At 42.3% G+C, this 12,766-nt stretch overlaps 1 protein-coding gene across 1 annotated transcript in view; it reads right to left on the bottom strand.

Annotated features, from left to right (window-relative positions):
• Positions 1-1,209, bottom strand: part of LOC111855333 (immunoglobulin-like and fibronectin type III domain-containing protein 1) — a 30,947-nt gene extending 29,738 nt beyond the window's left edge. The window contains exons 1-2 of the mRNA XM_072702198.1: positions 1,137-1,209; positions 434-655 (exon numbers count right to left, since the gene is read on the bottom strand). The gene's annotated coding sequence lies outside the window, so the exon portion shown is untranslated. The remainder of the gene's footprint in view (positions 1-433; positions 656-1,136) is intronic.
• Positions 1,210-12,766: the final 11,557 nt, after the last annotated feature.

Raw genomic sequence — 12,766 nt, 5'->3', positions numbered from 1 at the left:
ATCTGTTAAATATGACTGAAATATCAGGCCTAGTCATTGCAAACCTGTAAACTTTAACAGGTAATAGCACTGCGGCATTCATGTAGTAACATTTTAAAAACCCATCAAAGCCACGTTTCATTTTGACCTGGGGTCCCCATAATTACAAAATGAAAGAAAAATGACATCTCAACAATGAATATTACACCTGTGCCATTCTGTAGGCTTCAGACATCGTTTGTCTGAGTATAAAAATGTCAGGTTTATGTGAACGTTATAATGAAATGGAATGTTAAATCCCTATGCTCTACTGTTTAACCTTCAGGCAGAAAATGTACAGCATTTATAAAATGCCTGAAATATACTTTTGTGTAACGACCAAACAAAAACAAAGCTCAGTTCATTGATAGTCAAAAGTTTTTGCATATAATTAGCCTACATATAAAACCCATACTTAGGATTATGGAATGATGCATGTTTTCATTAGACCAATGCTGTTTGGCTTCCCACATTCGGCAGCAGCCTTCGTCATCGTCATCATCATCACCATCATCCTCATCATCGTCATCCTCATCATCATCACCATCATCCTCATCATCATCGTCATCATCGCTGTCATCATCGTCATCACCATCGTCGTCGTCATCCTCATCATTATCGTCATCATCATCAATTGCTGTGTTCGAAATGTACATGGGTAACGTTAACACAATCAATACAGTATGTTGAAGATTAATATAAAATACCATAGCTACAGCTGCAGTCCCCATTGTGCTTGTGTAGTTGGATGCAGTACAGTCAAGTATGTTATGAACAGAGTTACGTGTGCACAAATTTGTGTTGTAAAGTTTTATTTAATTTTTGCTTAAGGGTTGTAAATGCATGTCAATTACAATGTGTACTGTACTTATTCAAAAATAGCAATGTTGGTGCCAGAGTTCTGGTGTGTTTTTATTACTATAATGAACAAGTTGTACTAACACAAAACATATACTGTAGATACACAACAATGTAACAAGTACATTTTTCGACATTATAGTTTAACACCAGAGGGGATGTTCTGGCACTCGTTTCTGTGACAGAGATAACAATTACAAATTCCTGGTGCATAATTATGTAGCACTATAACATTCCTCTAGTGTACGAAATACACCCACCATTGTCTGCCTTCATCCCCTAGTGAGTGTTCTATGTAGTGAAAACTATAGAGTGAGTGAACGAGCAAACGAGTGGACATTTTGAACACAGCCAAAGTCCAATTTGAGTCTTTTCTGGAAAGAGGCTCTTCTAGTTCTTCTTTTTCTTTAAAGTGCATCATTAATTAAAATCATTTAGAAATTGTGTCTGACTATAAGTCATTTTATTTAATGGCCCTCCCCCATGACACACATGCATAGCTATGACATGAAGGCCGTCTTGCGGAGCGGGACTCCCTGGACGGCCAAGGTGGATATTTTAGGTCCTGGAATGAAACACTGGGTACTTCACACATGACCATGGGGGCAATGCTTGGAAGGGGGGGAGGCAGACTTGGCCAAGTATAGGAAGAACAGAACAGAGATTCTTGTCATTCCAGCCACTGTGTCACCGAGGAGACTCTGGGTCAAGGGTCAGTGAGTCCAGGGCAGACAAGGTCACCAGGCAAGTCGCTATAGCCAGTCCTACAGCAGCTGACACATGGCAATGGTTTGGGCTTGGTGGGGGGGGGGGGGGTTGGGGGGCGCTCTGAAGTGTGAGGAGAGTGACGGAACCAGCCAGCACAGTCACCTGGGCCAAACCCAGCTGACACGGTTTGGGATGAGCTGGATTGGAGAGTAAAGGAAAAGCATCCAGTGAGCGCCCAGAATGTTCTGGTGGCTGCCAAGTATGTATAAGCCAATCAGGCAGGGGGCGCTATTCCATAGGTTTGATGTCCACTTTTATTCTAAAATGTAGAAAACTTGAGAGCCATCTCTAAGCTGCTAATCAACCAGTTGCTAATTGCTAATTCTGTGCTGGAGCATCTATGGTGGGACCCCAGTTACGCACCCTGTGCTCCCTGGATGGGCTCCACCCACCCCCCTGACCAGTTCCGTCCAGGATGACTGCCTGGGAACTGGATCACCAAAGTTATTATTACTATAATGAACTGAATGCAGATATGAAAACCGACTGCAGAATATTTATGATCTGACAACCTCTGGGAAAATATTATGTGCTTAAAATCCTTTTAGAATTACAGAAACAGACATACATCACTAGAGCACAATTTGTGATCAGATTGAATCACCCTGAATATAAAGTAGAGTAATTACAGGTTAAGGGCCTTGCCCAATGGCCCAATAATGACATCACTCTGCCAGCCCAGGGATTCAAACTGGAAACCTTCTGATCACAGTGGAGCATCCTGAACTGAAGTGCAGTAGCGCAATCATACATCAGATGTAGCAGCGGTAAACGTAACAGTATGAGATAAAAAAAATCAGCAGCGGTCATATGGGTATAAATTGGCTGCACTGTAATCACGTAATCGTGCAGCAGCAGAGGCCGTCTGACAGAACCTCGGGCACCGGGGGGCCTGGGACCGCTGTGGGCCCGAACGGCAGATACATTCACCCACTAATCTCAGTTCCCCCTCTTGGCTGCCACGGCTGCTGGCCTCCACGCGCTTTTTCATCAGGTATGTTTTCACGTCCATGGCACTGGCTGAATGTTAAGGGGCACCTGGAAATGAAGCCTGAAAAGGAAAATCAATCGGATGGTTCTGACTGACACCAGGTGAAGTGGGAGGCACGACCCGCTTTGGCTTCGAATGAGACGGCAGACAGACACAGACAGATGGGCTTTTTCGGCCATCTGTACCATTTTGTGTATGAACTACTTTCCAGTCACAGCTTTCTTTATATATGTATTTAAAACCCTGTTAAAAGTAAGATACTAAATTTATCACTGTTATTAAGTACCTGCTTACCTTCCATCAGTGATGCACATCATTTCTATTAAGTGAATGAACATTAGATTTATAAGACATAAAGCAGGGCCAAACAGTGCCTGGAGTAACTGGGGGTTAGGGGCCTTACTCAGGGGCCCAATAGTGACATCACTCATTGAACAGGTGACCTTCTGATCACAGACATAGCATCCAAACTCATTGAGCCACACAGCGCCCCCCACTGGATTTCTATATGTTTTGCAGCTCAGGTGATCTTTTTCCTACATGTTGATTTAAATGTGGCTGGTATTACTACAGCATGAAGCTTCTCCTCCTCCTCCACACCCTCCTCATGGCACCAGGCTGCTGTTTACCCATGGAGACCCTGAAAGCTTGGATCAGGAAAGAGGCAAAGGGCCAAGCGTCCTATGGCGTATGCGAATCACTGCGTGCAGTGTGCAGAGGTTGAGTGACATATGCCATTCTGCAGCTCAGAGATGGAGGAAGGGAGAGAGCTTTTTGATCCAGGAGAGAAAATACATAAAACCTTGCAGGAAGCAGGAGTATTTATAAGGGTCCCACAGCCTCATGCTGCCCTCCTAGACCTGTCTGTCTATCTGTCTGTCTGTCTATATGCCTGCCTGCCTGCCAGTCAGTCTGTCTGTCTATCTGCCTGCCTGTTACACTGTAGACAGCTGCTGCATTCACAGCCAGAGTGCAAATACCGGAGTAAACGACTTTAATATCTAAGAATGTCCCCTGCTGATCATGATCATTAACACAACACTGGATAGTGAAGCTGATGTTACCCACAGCTTCCCACCGTTACCCTTCAGCTACATATGTGTAGTGAAATAATTTTTCCACCAGCTTCTGGGAAAGACAAAATATATTAAAAGATAGATTATCATAATTAAGACTGAAATAACAAAAAAAAAACATAAAATATTACAGTAAAATGAAAGTGATGATATCAGTAGTTGTAAAATTAAGATGTAAATTAAACATTGTGGGCTGGTGTAATGTGTGTGGAGTACAGTGACGTGGCTATAGAGATCATCATTTAGTATGTCAATAATCAAGCACCTTCCGGAAGTATCAGAGTAACAGGAGACCAGCTTCGTCGCTGCAGTGCAGCATGTTATCACTGTGCAGTGCGATTTCAGTCAGTTCCCTTTACTGTGGTCCCCTTTCGGAGACCAGAAGAGCACCCTAATGCAGAGTATCTGTGTGCGGGAGGCAATATTTTGGACTTTAGAGTTCAGGTCAAGGCCCACAGCTGAGCCCATATAATTATCAGCCGTCTCTGCAGATTCCCTGCCATGTGCTTCCCAGCATGCAAAGAGCGACCTTTGCTCACCCCCCCCCCCCCCCCGAAACGCTTGTAAAACCCCCACTTTGATCTGTACTGAATGGGTAATGTCACATAGCCCTGTTATATTAGGTGTGTGTAACCAAGCAGTCCCGCTCCTTTTGTGGCATAAGGTCACGCCACCAATGCCAACTACATAATCTGATTTATCACAGCGCGAGTCAGGGGTAATGTGGAGGTCAGGGTGCCCACAGCCCGGCCTGGCACCGGATGTAAATAAGCCTTTATTTGGGAGCATGCTGGTTAAGTTCTAGGCTAAGGGATTAAGGTGAACCAGAGGATAGAGGCATGTGGGGCAGTGTAAGGGCTGTGCCTTGTGAAGCACAGTGTGTGAATCACAGCTGTGTACGGCGCACAGCACAGACTGGGGAACCAGTCCAGCGCCGGAGTGACGCTGCAGGAGAGCCAGGGAGGTTTAGCTGAGCTCTTTATCTGTGCGTTTTCCTTTGTACTAAAACATCGGCCAACCCCAAATCCGAATTAATCCGAGTTCTGTTACATTTTATTTATTTAGCTGGGAATTTTATACGAAGCAACGTACATTTCTGAGAAAGACGGGTCAGACAGTCCCTGGACAGATTTAAGAGGAAATTTCCAAAACTCACCAGATCCATTTTTTTAATCACTTTTGAGAGGAGACCACCAATAACCTAAAGTCAGGCTTCCTGGTCAAATCTTACAGTGTTGGGAACAAAATATCACTCAGTCCTCATGTAATGCCACAAAAAACTTCCAAAATAAATTCCACAGAAATTTTCTCAAAAATGCATCGTTGCGTACTGAGTTTGTTTTAGAAAATTTTAAAAAAATGGGTTAAGCCGTTAAGGGGCTTGCTCTCTGCTGACCCTGGGATTAGAGCCAGCAACTGTCAGATCACACACAGTGTTCTAACCCACTGAACAACACACTGACTCCTTGTTAAGGGGCGAAGCTTTTTACAAACGTCTGTTAGATGTGCTTTTCCTCTCACAGTACCCTTAGATACATGATCCTTTCCTTTGTGTTTCTACAATTTACGGGACCCTCCAGCTTTATAATGGTCCGAATGCCTCTTAAGCATGTTCACACCTGACTGGGTTCACTGAGCCTCCAAGGTGCTATAAATCACAAGAGAGCAACGGCAGCCAGCTGACGAGACTAAAGTGTGCAATGGCCCAACCTGTCACGATCGCACAATAGCGGCATTTATCACACTGCTATTATTAACTTGTCCGTGTAGCTTCGGGCCACCGGGCCAGACCTTTGGGTCTAAACGTTGAGACTTTTTCTGGTAAAAGTAAAAACCTGGTATTCCCTGACAGTTGAAAAACCTCCCAGATACATCTGTAAAAAACTGAGTACATACATTATTGAGACAATATATATGGTCCCCAAACCTATAAACACTGTTGCTGTAATATAACTGTCGTCTGCTGTCTATTATAGTAACAATGTAATAAGACAGCCTGCTTTGGTATCCACATGCATGGCACTGTTTGCACGGTGTTGGTGGTCAGAACTCACCCACTGCCATTAGAAATATACCCACTGGCTACTTTACACCTTGCTAGTACCAGGTTGAAACCCCCTTTGCCCTCATAACTGCCTTAATTCTTCATGGCATAGATTCAACAAGGTGTTTGCTCAGAGACTTTGTTCCATGTTGACATGATAGAATCATGATAGATAGATTTGTTGCAGATTTGTCAGCTGAACCTTTTTGGTGTGAATCTCCCATTTGGTATCTCCCATTCCACCACACCCCATAGGTGCCCTATTGGTTTGAGATCTGGTGACTTTAGAGATCATTTGAATACAGTGAATTCACTGAAGAAACCGGTCTGAGATTAAATGAGCTTCGTGACATGGTGCATGATCCTGGTTAGCAGATCATGCTGCTTCAGCATTTCCTAAATAAGGAAAGTGTAGATATAATATTTAGTGTAGTAACTGCTTCTGGCCAACAGGGGGCCTCATGCAAACGTGTGCTTTGAGTGGTGACAAACACTGCTGCTGCAGGTCATGGTCTGAATCCTGCAATCATCCATCCATCCATGCATGGAGAAGAGCACCAACTTTTATGGAGAATAAGAATCATTTCCTCTCTGCCCACTTGGCTTGACTTGATAACTGGTCACTAGAACTGGCACTGAGGAGTAACACAGCACATCTGATGTGCCCCTGCACCCTCTTGTACCATCTGTGCAAGGCTGTATTTTTCCTGATTCCCTAACCTCTACACAATATTTCTGAACCCTAACCAAACTTCTTCCTTCCTACCATGAAGTACAGTACAGAACTCCACATTGGACTGGAGTCTATCAGGTAACATAGGGCATAAATTCTGGGTTCACCCGGGACCATCATGGGCAAAAACACCCTCCTGGCACTTTGGAAATACCCATCAGCCTGACTGCATGTCTTTGGCCTGCAGGTGGAATCTAGAACTTCCAGATCTGTGTGTGAGAGAGAACATTCAAACTAGGAACACACAGATCAGAAACAGGAACCAAGGTTCCTAAAATATCACTGAGGGTTTTCTCCAGTTTTTCTTCCATCAATAACTGGCATGCTGTACAGACAAGTCTCTGTATCAAAATCAACCGTAATCTGCAACAAACATCCAGAAATATCCACACTAATTGCATGTCTTGCTTTCATCACTGACTGGGCTTGCAGAAGAGACCGTTAGAAACTACCAACTCCAATAAGAAGTAGGCTTCAGTTGTAAGTATGGGCATGGAGTAGTTTTCCTCTTTAAAAGAAATATTACTAGTCCTGACGCTGTGGATGTCTTCAGAGAAGGATCTAAATCTATATTTTCTGGGGTGCCACTGAATGTCCATAGCTGGACAAATAATCATGCAACAGGATTTATTTCCTATTATGAAGTTGCTCAGGTTTGTTTTATTTATGTATTTACGAAAATGAAATTGACTTTTAAATAAGGGCATCATACACACATGTGGTAGTAAATATTGTGATCCTCATTTAGCATTTTGAGTCCCAGCTGTGAACTTCAGAGCCCCATGTGTGTCAGGGTATAGCAGATCCTGTAAATCCTTTGGCTGTACAGCTGTCATGTTCTATTTTGGAGAATTATGTGTACAAAGAAGAGTGGAGTCAAAATGAACGAGCATGCAATAACATTAAACACCCAGATTACCTATTAATCTCAAACAGAAATGCCTAAAAATTAGGCAAGGACGACATGTTCCAGGTCATTTTTCTGCCTGAGAAAATGCATGTAGACACGTACACAGTACTGTACAAAAGTCTTAGGCAGTCAAAGAAAATGTTTAAAGCTATTTTTTCATCTTGTCTGTATTAGCTTAGTCATTTCATCTTGTTTGTTTGACTCATCTGCCGGCCCCTGGAGGATGGGCTCCCCCTTTGGGTCTGGTTCCTCCCAAGGTTTCTTCCTCTTAGGGAGTTTTTCCTTGCCACCGTTGCCTTTGGCTTACTCAACGGGGGGTCCTTACGAGGCAGAAATGTAAAGCGCATTGAGACAATGTAATGTTGTGATAATGCGCTATATAAATAAAATTGAATTGAATTTATGTGGCTAGTAAGTGTATATTTAAAAAAATACAACATTAGTATATATGAAAATTAAGAGTAACACAATAAAAACTAACAAGAATTTGTTCTGTTCTTCAAAAAGTTACTAACATCTTGTTGGATGGCTAAATGAACACCACTTCAATTCTCAAACCTCTCCTAAGCCATTCCATGAAGTTGAATTTTACCACAATGTCAATTAATTAATTTCATGTTTGCGTCAGTCCATGTCCGATCCTGTCCTGTGTGTCTCGTGGCCTTTTGACCAGCAGGTGTCGCTGGTCATCCTGCTTCCCCCTCTCTGTCTTGTAGCCCTTCAGCGTCTAGTGTGTATCCCTGCTCCCTGGAACGCCGGCTCGGAAGCTAAACCCCTCCAGTAATAAGTTCACCTGTTATTTAAGTTTTATTAGTTTTCGGTTTCCTAAGTTTCTTTTATTGTCTTTCTTTCATTACCTGTTTAAGGTTTAAGCTGCTTGTGCCTTGTCTAATTTTGTTCTGCTTAGACTTATATTTCAAGTCTTCCTTAGTGTTGTCAACCCTTAGTGTTTAAGGTGTCTTGGTTTCAGTGCTTATTTCTCTACCTGCTGTTTGCTGTCCCGTGCCTTTGCTGATTGGTTATTTTAGTTATGTTCCACACCTTGTTATGCCCTGGTACAGTGGATATAAAAAGTGTACACACCCCTGTTAACATGTCAGGTTTTCGTGATGTAAAGAACTGAGACCACGATAAATCATTTCAAAACATTTCCCGCCTTTAATGTGACCTATAACCTGTACAATTCAACTGAAAAACAATACGTCTGGGTGAAAACTTTTAAAATAAGAAACATACAATAAGCTAGCTAAGTGTGCACACCCATAAACTAATATTTTGTTGAAGCATCTTTTGATTTAATTACAGCATTAAAGCTTTTTGGGGACACATCTGCCATCAATTAAAGTGACTCTGATTAACCACGAATAAAGTTCAGCTGTCCAGGTAGGATTTTCATGACATTTACTCAGTTGTATCCTACAGCAAAAGCCATATTTCACAGAGAGCATACAAAGCATCAAAAGGATCTCATTGTAGAAAAGTACAGCGAAGGCAGTCATCAAAGAGTGTCAATGTGTTTTATTATATCATCTGGTCCTTTCACGCAATCATACAGTTTAATGAAACACCAAAAGAATTATATATATATATATATATATATATATATATATATATATATATATATATATATATATATATATATATATATATATATATATATATATATGCTGTGCTCCATATACCACCAGACTTGTTTTTGAAATATTGTTTTTGCACTAATACATATATATATATATAGACACACACACATATACACACTACCTATATATAACACAGGGAGCAGGATTATAAAACACACAAACAGCAACATGAACACACAATGACTGAGTAAAGAACTGAGCAGACGCAGGCAGTTAAAGGCAACTGGGCTAACAATCGACCAATCACAGAGGGTGCAGGACAACGAGCAACGACTGGAAAAATTAAAAGGCACTGACCCTAGAAAACACAAATTACTAACTCAGAAGTCTACACTGGGAAAACAACAAACAAAAATAAACTAGACACAAGCCAGGCAAACTGAAAACAGAAAAGGAAAAATAACTAACAAACACTAGGAAAAACCAGAAAACCAATAAATTAAAAATAACACATGCGGTGAGCATGAGGCCAGCCTCAAACCCATAAGCAGAGGGATTACAGTCTGCATACCAGTCACGCATCCACTAAGCTGCACAGCAATCCAGGGAACAGTGACGCCACAGTAGGGAAGACTAGGAACAAAGACAGAGGGAGCAGTTTGGCCAGCAACACCTGCTGGCTGAACGGGGACTAAACACATAACAAAGGGAGGGACTACAATGACAGAGAGGGAAAAGTGGAGGCCAAGCATGGAGGGGTCACAGGATGAACGGGTACAGACCCTGACAAAATGTAAGTGATAGATTTTGTATTTTCAAAATCTATTTATTATAAAACTGCACAGCATGTGTTGCTGCCAGCACTCCCCCATAGGGAAAATAAATAAGCCTTTAACCTGGGCAAAAACTGCATTGTTTGTGCAGTACATCTTAATGAAAGACTTACCATTTCAGAGGGCATTAAACTGAAAAAATGTAGTGAAGTATCTTCAAATAATGTCTGAGAAATCAAACAAAACTCAGATTCCGAATTTAAGAGAACAAATATCGGAGTTAATGAACACATTTGTGTCTTCGATTTAGCAGCGCAGTCTGGAGGATTCTGTCGAAACGGCATCCCCTGTTTAACGAGGCGCGGATCCTGCGAATAAGAAGCTGGCGAATTAGTAGACAACTTCAGCCTTGTCAGTCACAGTATATAAAAACTTTGGTCGATAAGGTTAAGAGTCGACACTGCAGGTTCATTTACATACAAATTTAATATATTTTCTCTAAGAAAGCACCCTGGAATAGTACTAAGGAAGTAATCAAAGCACATTGTACATTCTTTTATAACAGTAACATAACTTATCTTTTGGCAATTGTGTCATTGCTCATCCCAAAATCAATGACATACGCACATGCTGGTGCATGCAGGCATTTAAAAGAACACAAACAATTAAAACGGTGTGATGCTACAATCTTGGGAAAGCGGGATCCTGCACCCGATCAGTGAAAATCAAATTTACGGTTAGATTATTTAATTTTTAGGCTCTAACCAGTTTGATTGTGAAGCTTTTCTGCAGTGGTATATTTACAAAGAACCGCATATTCTCTCATACCACAGTCAAGCAGTTTCTGCACAGAGGGAATAACCTCAAACCATCGATGTAACCCAGTCAAGTGTTCGATCGGGGCCTGGTAACCTCGCGCTTATGCCTCTTATGGGATTGTTATGGAAGCACGCCTAGAAAAGTAAACATGTTGTAAGGTATACCTCTCAAGTCTTTGCAAGACGCTAAGAGGCACCGTTACCAGCAAACCCAGCCCAGAATTCAATAGATTGTAATGTAACAGCAATTTCCTTTTTTTAACCGGTCCAGTCGTCGTCCCCAGATTCCCCACAAGAACCCACACAGAACATACTTGACTTTCCTTTATTCTTTACAAAATATACTGTTCATAAAAAAATACCAGGTTTAGGTGAATGCAGGCAGAAATACGGGTATGCTATCTAACCCAAGGAACACCAAGCCAGCAACTAGCGCCACCCACCATCACGCAGTATTGCACATCCCCAAAAGGTCTAAAGTAGGGATAGGTTAGACTTTAACACACCTGATTATTATGCATAAATAATCACCACCCCGATTCAGTAACACAAGGCACAGCAAATCGTCACTATACTAGGCTTAAATGCTCAATACATAAAACATTCCCAATAAGCCACCCACTTTCCACGCTAAGCCATTGTAAATATACCTCCCTAATTTCCCCACTCTCACCTTTTACTCCTCCAAATATCGCCTACTGTAGACTTAGCCACTCCAAAATGGTCTGCAACAGCTCTGTGTGATTTTCTTTTTCGTATCTCTGTACCGATATCGAGTTTCTGGAGGAACATGACACTACGCCATGGATATTGCACAGTGTTACGCGCCGCCGTAAGTTAAGCTCCGCCCACAGCCTCGTCCTCGAGGCTCCAGCTTGCCCTCCATTCGACGTTCGCTCCGCCTCCACCTACAGACTCCGCCCACAGCCTCGTCCTCTGGCTCGCCTCCATTGCAAGTGCATAGGGAGTGACCCCCATTTTGTTTTGTGAGCTTTTAAGTAAGGTGTAGAATTTGTCGCTGTGTTTTTGTTTTCTCTGCACTTCGGTAAATTAGCTTTGAGTTGCGTTCGGAAGATGGGTTTTGTTTATTGTTTTCTCTACAGTCACTCCTGAGTCATTTTGCACCGGGTGTATTTTTTCTGTGTCCATGGCTTGTCAATAAAACCAGAAAAAAAAAAAAATACTCCTTTGTCCACGTGTATTCCCTTGTCCATCGGACCCTGTCCTTCCCTTACTTCACGTCCCCTTTCAAACTGTTACACCCCAACCCTAGACTGTTGCTCGTAACAACAGCTGCTGGTTGTGTAAAATTAATTTGCCCACGAGCGTGCCTAGAGCTGCCCGGTACAGGGAGGTGCCCGTATATTGGAGGTCCGGATAAGGGAGGTTTGACTGTATTAGTGTGGTTTTTAAATTCTTTATAGAACTGTAGTTTTATTGCGTATACATTACCTGCAGTGGCATAAAACGCATCTTTAATAGCCTGCACTCACAGGTGTTCGGGAAAAACAATTGCGAATTGCCCGGCAAACTGTACTCTTTGATATATTATCCGCATCGCCTGCAGTATAAAAAAAAAATGCCGCTTGCAAAATATCTCAAGGCAATGCACATTGTCTGTGTGGCTGCGAGAGCCCGACTTCGCCTATTTGGACTTCTACTATTCGGAGCCAATAAACGTTTAAGATATGATATTCCATCTCGGCCGAAGCAGTATCGTTCGAAAACATCCGGCAACATTAATAAAGGATCTTGCCGATCGCACAAAAAACCCTCTCAATTTGAAATTCCCTTCTTATTATTAGTGCACCGATTGCAATTGGTCGCACATCCATGAATGGCGAGGCCATGACTCAAAGGATTTCCATGCAAGGACACTGATTACGTGTGTGAGCTAATCAGTACACAGAACAAACCCGTGGCCTGTACTACGAAGCGGGGTTACTGGCTTATCGCGGTAAATTGTCGGATTTAAGGTACCACAGTTTAAATGAACTTAATATTCCTTCGCTTACATTTTGCCCAGACTACCTTAAATCCGACAAGTTACCCCGATAAGCCAGTAACCCCGCTTCGTAGTATAGGCCACCGCTCTGAGCAGGTTTGAGGATTTGGATGTGCTGCTATGACAACACATCCAGCAAGAGTTTCCAAAGACCGACAGATTCAGGATCATGCCAAATCGTAAACAATTATG

This window comes from Paramormyrops kingsleyae, chromosome 18 (assembly GCF_048594095.1).
Source record: "Paramormyrops kingsleyae isolate MSU_618 chromosome 18, PKINGS_0.4, whole genome shotgun sequence".
Taxonomy (NCBI): domain Eukaryota; kingdom Metazoa; phylum Chordata; class Actinopteri; order Osteoglossiformes; family Mormyridae; genus Paramormyrops; species Paramormyrops kingsleyae.
This window is presented reverse-complemented; position numbering and strand designations above follow the sequence as displayed.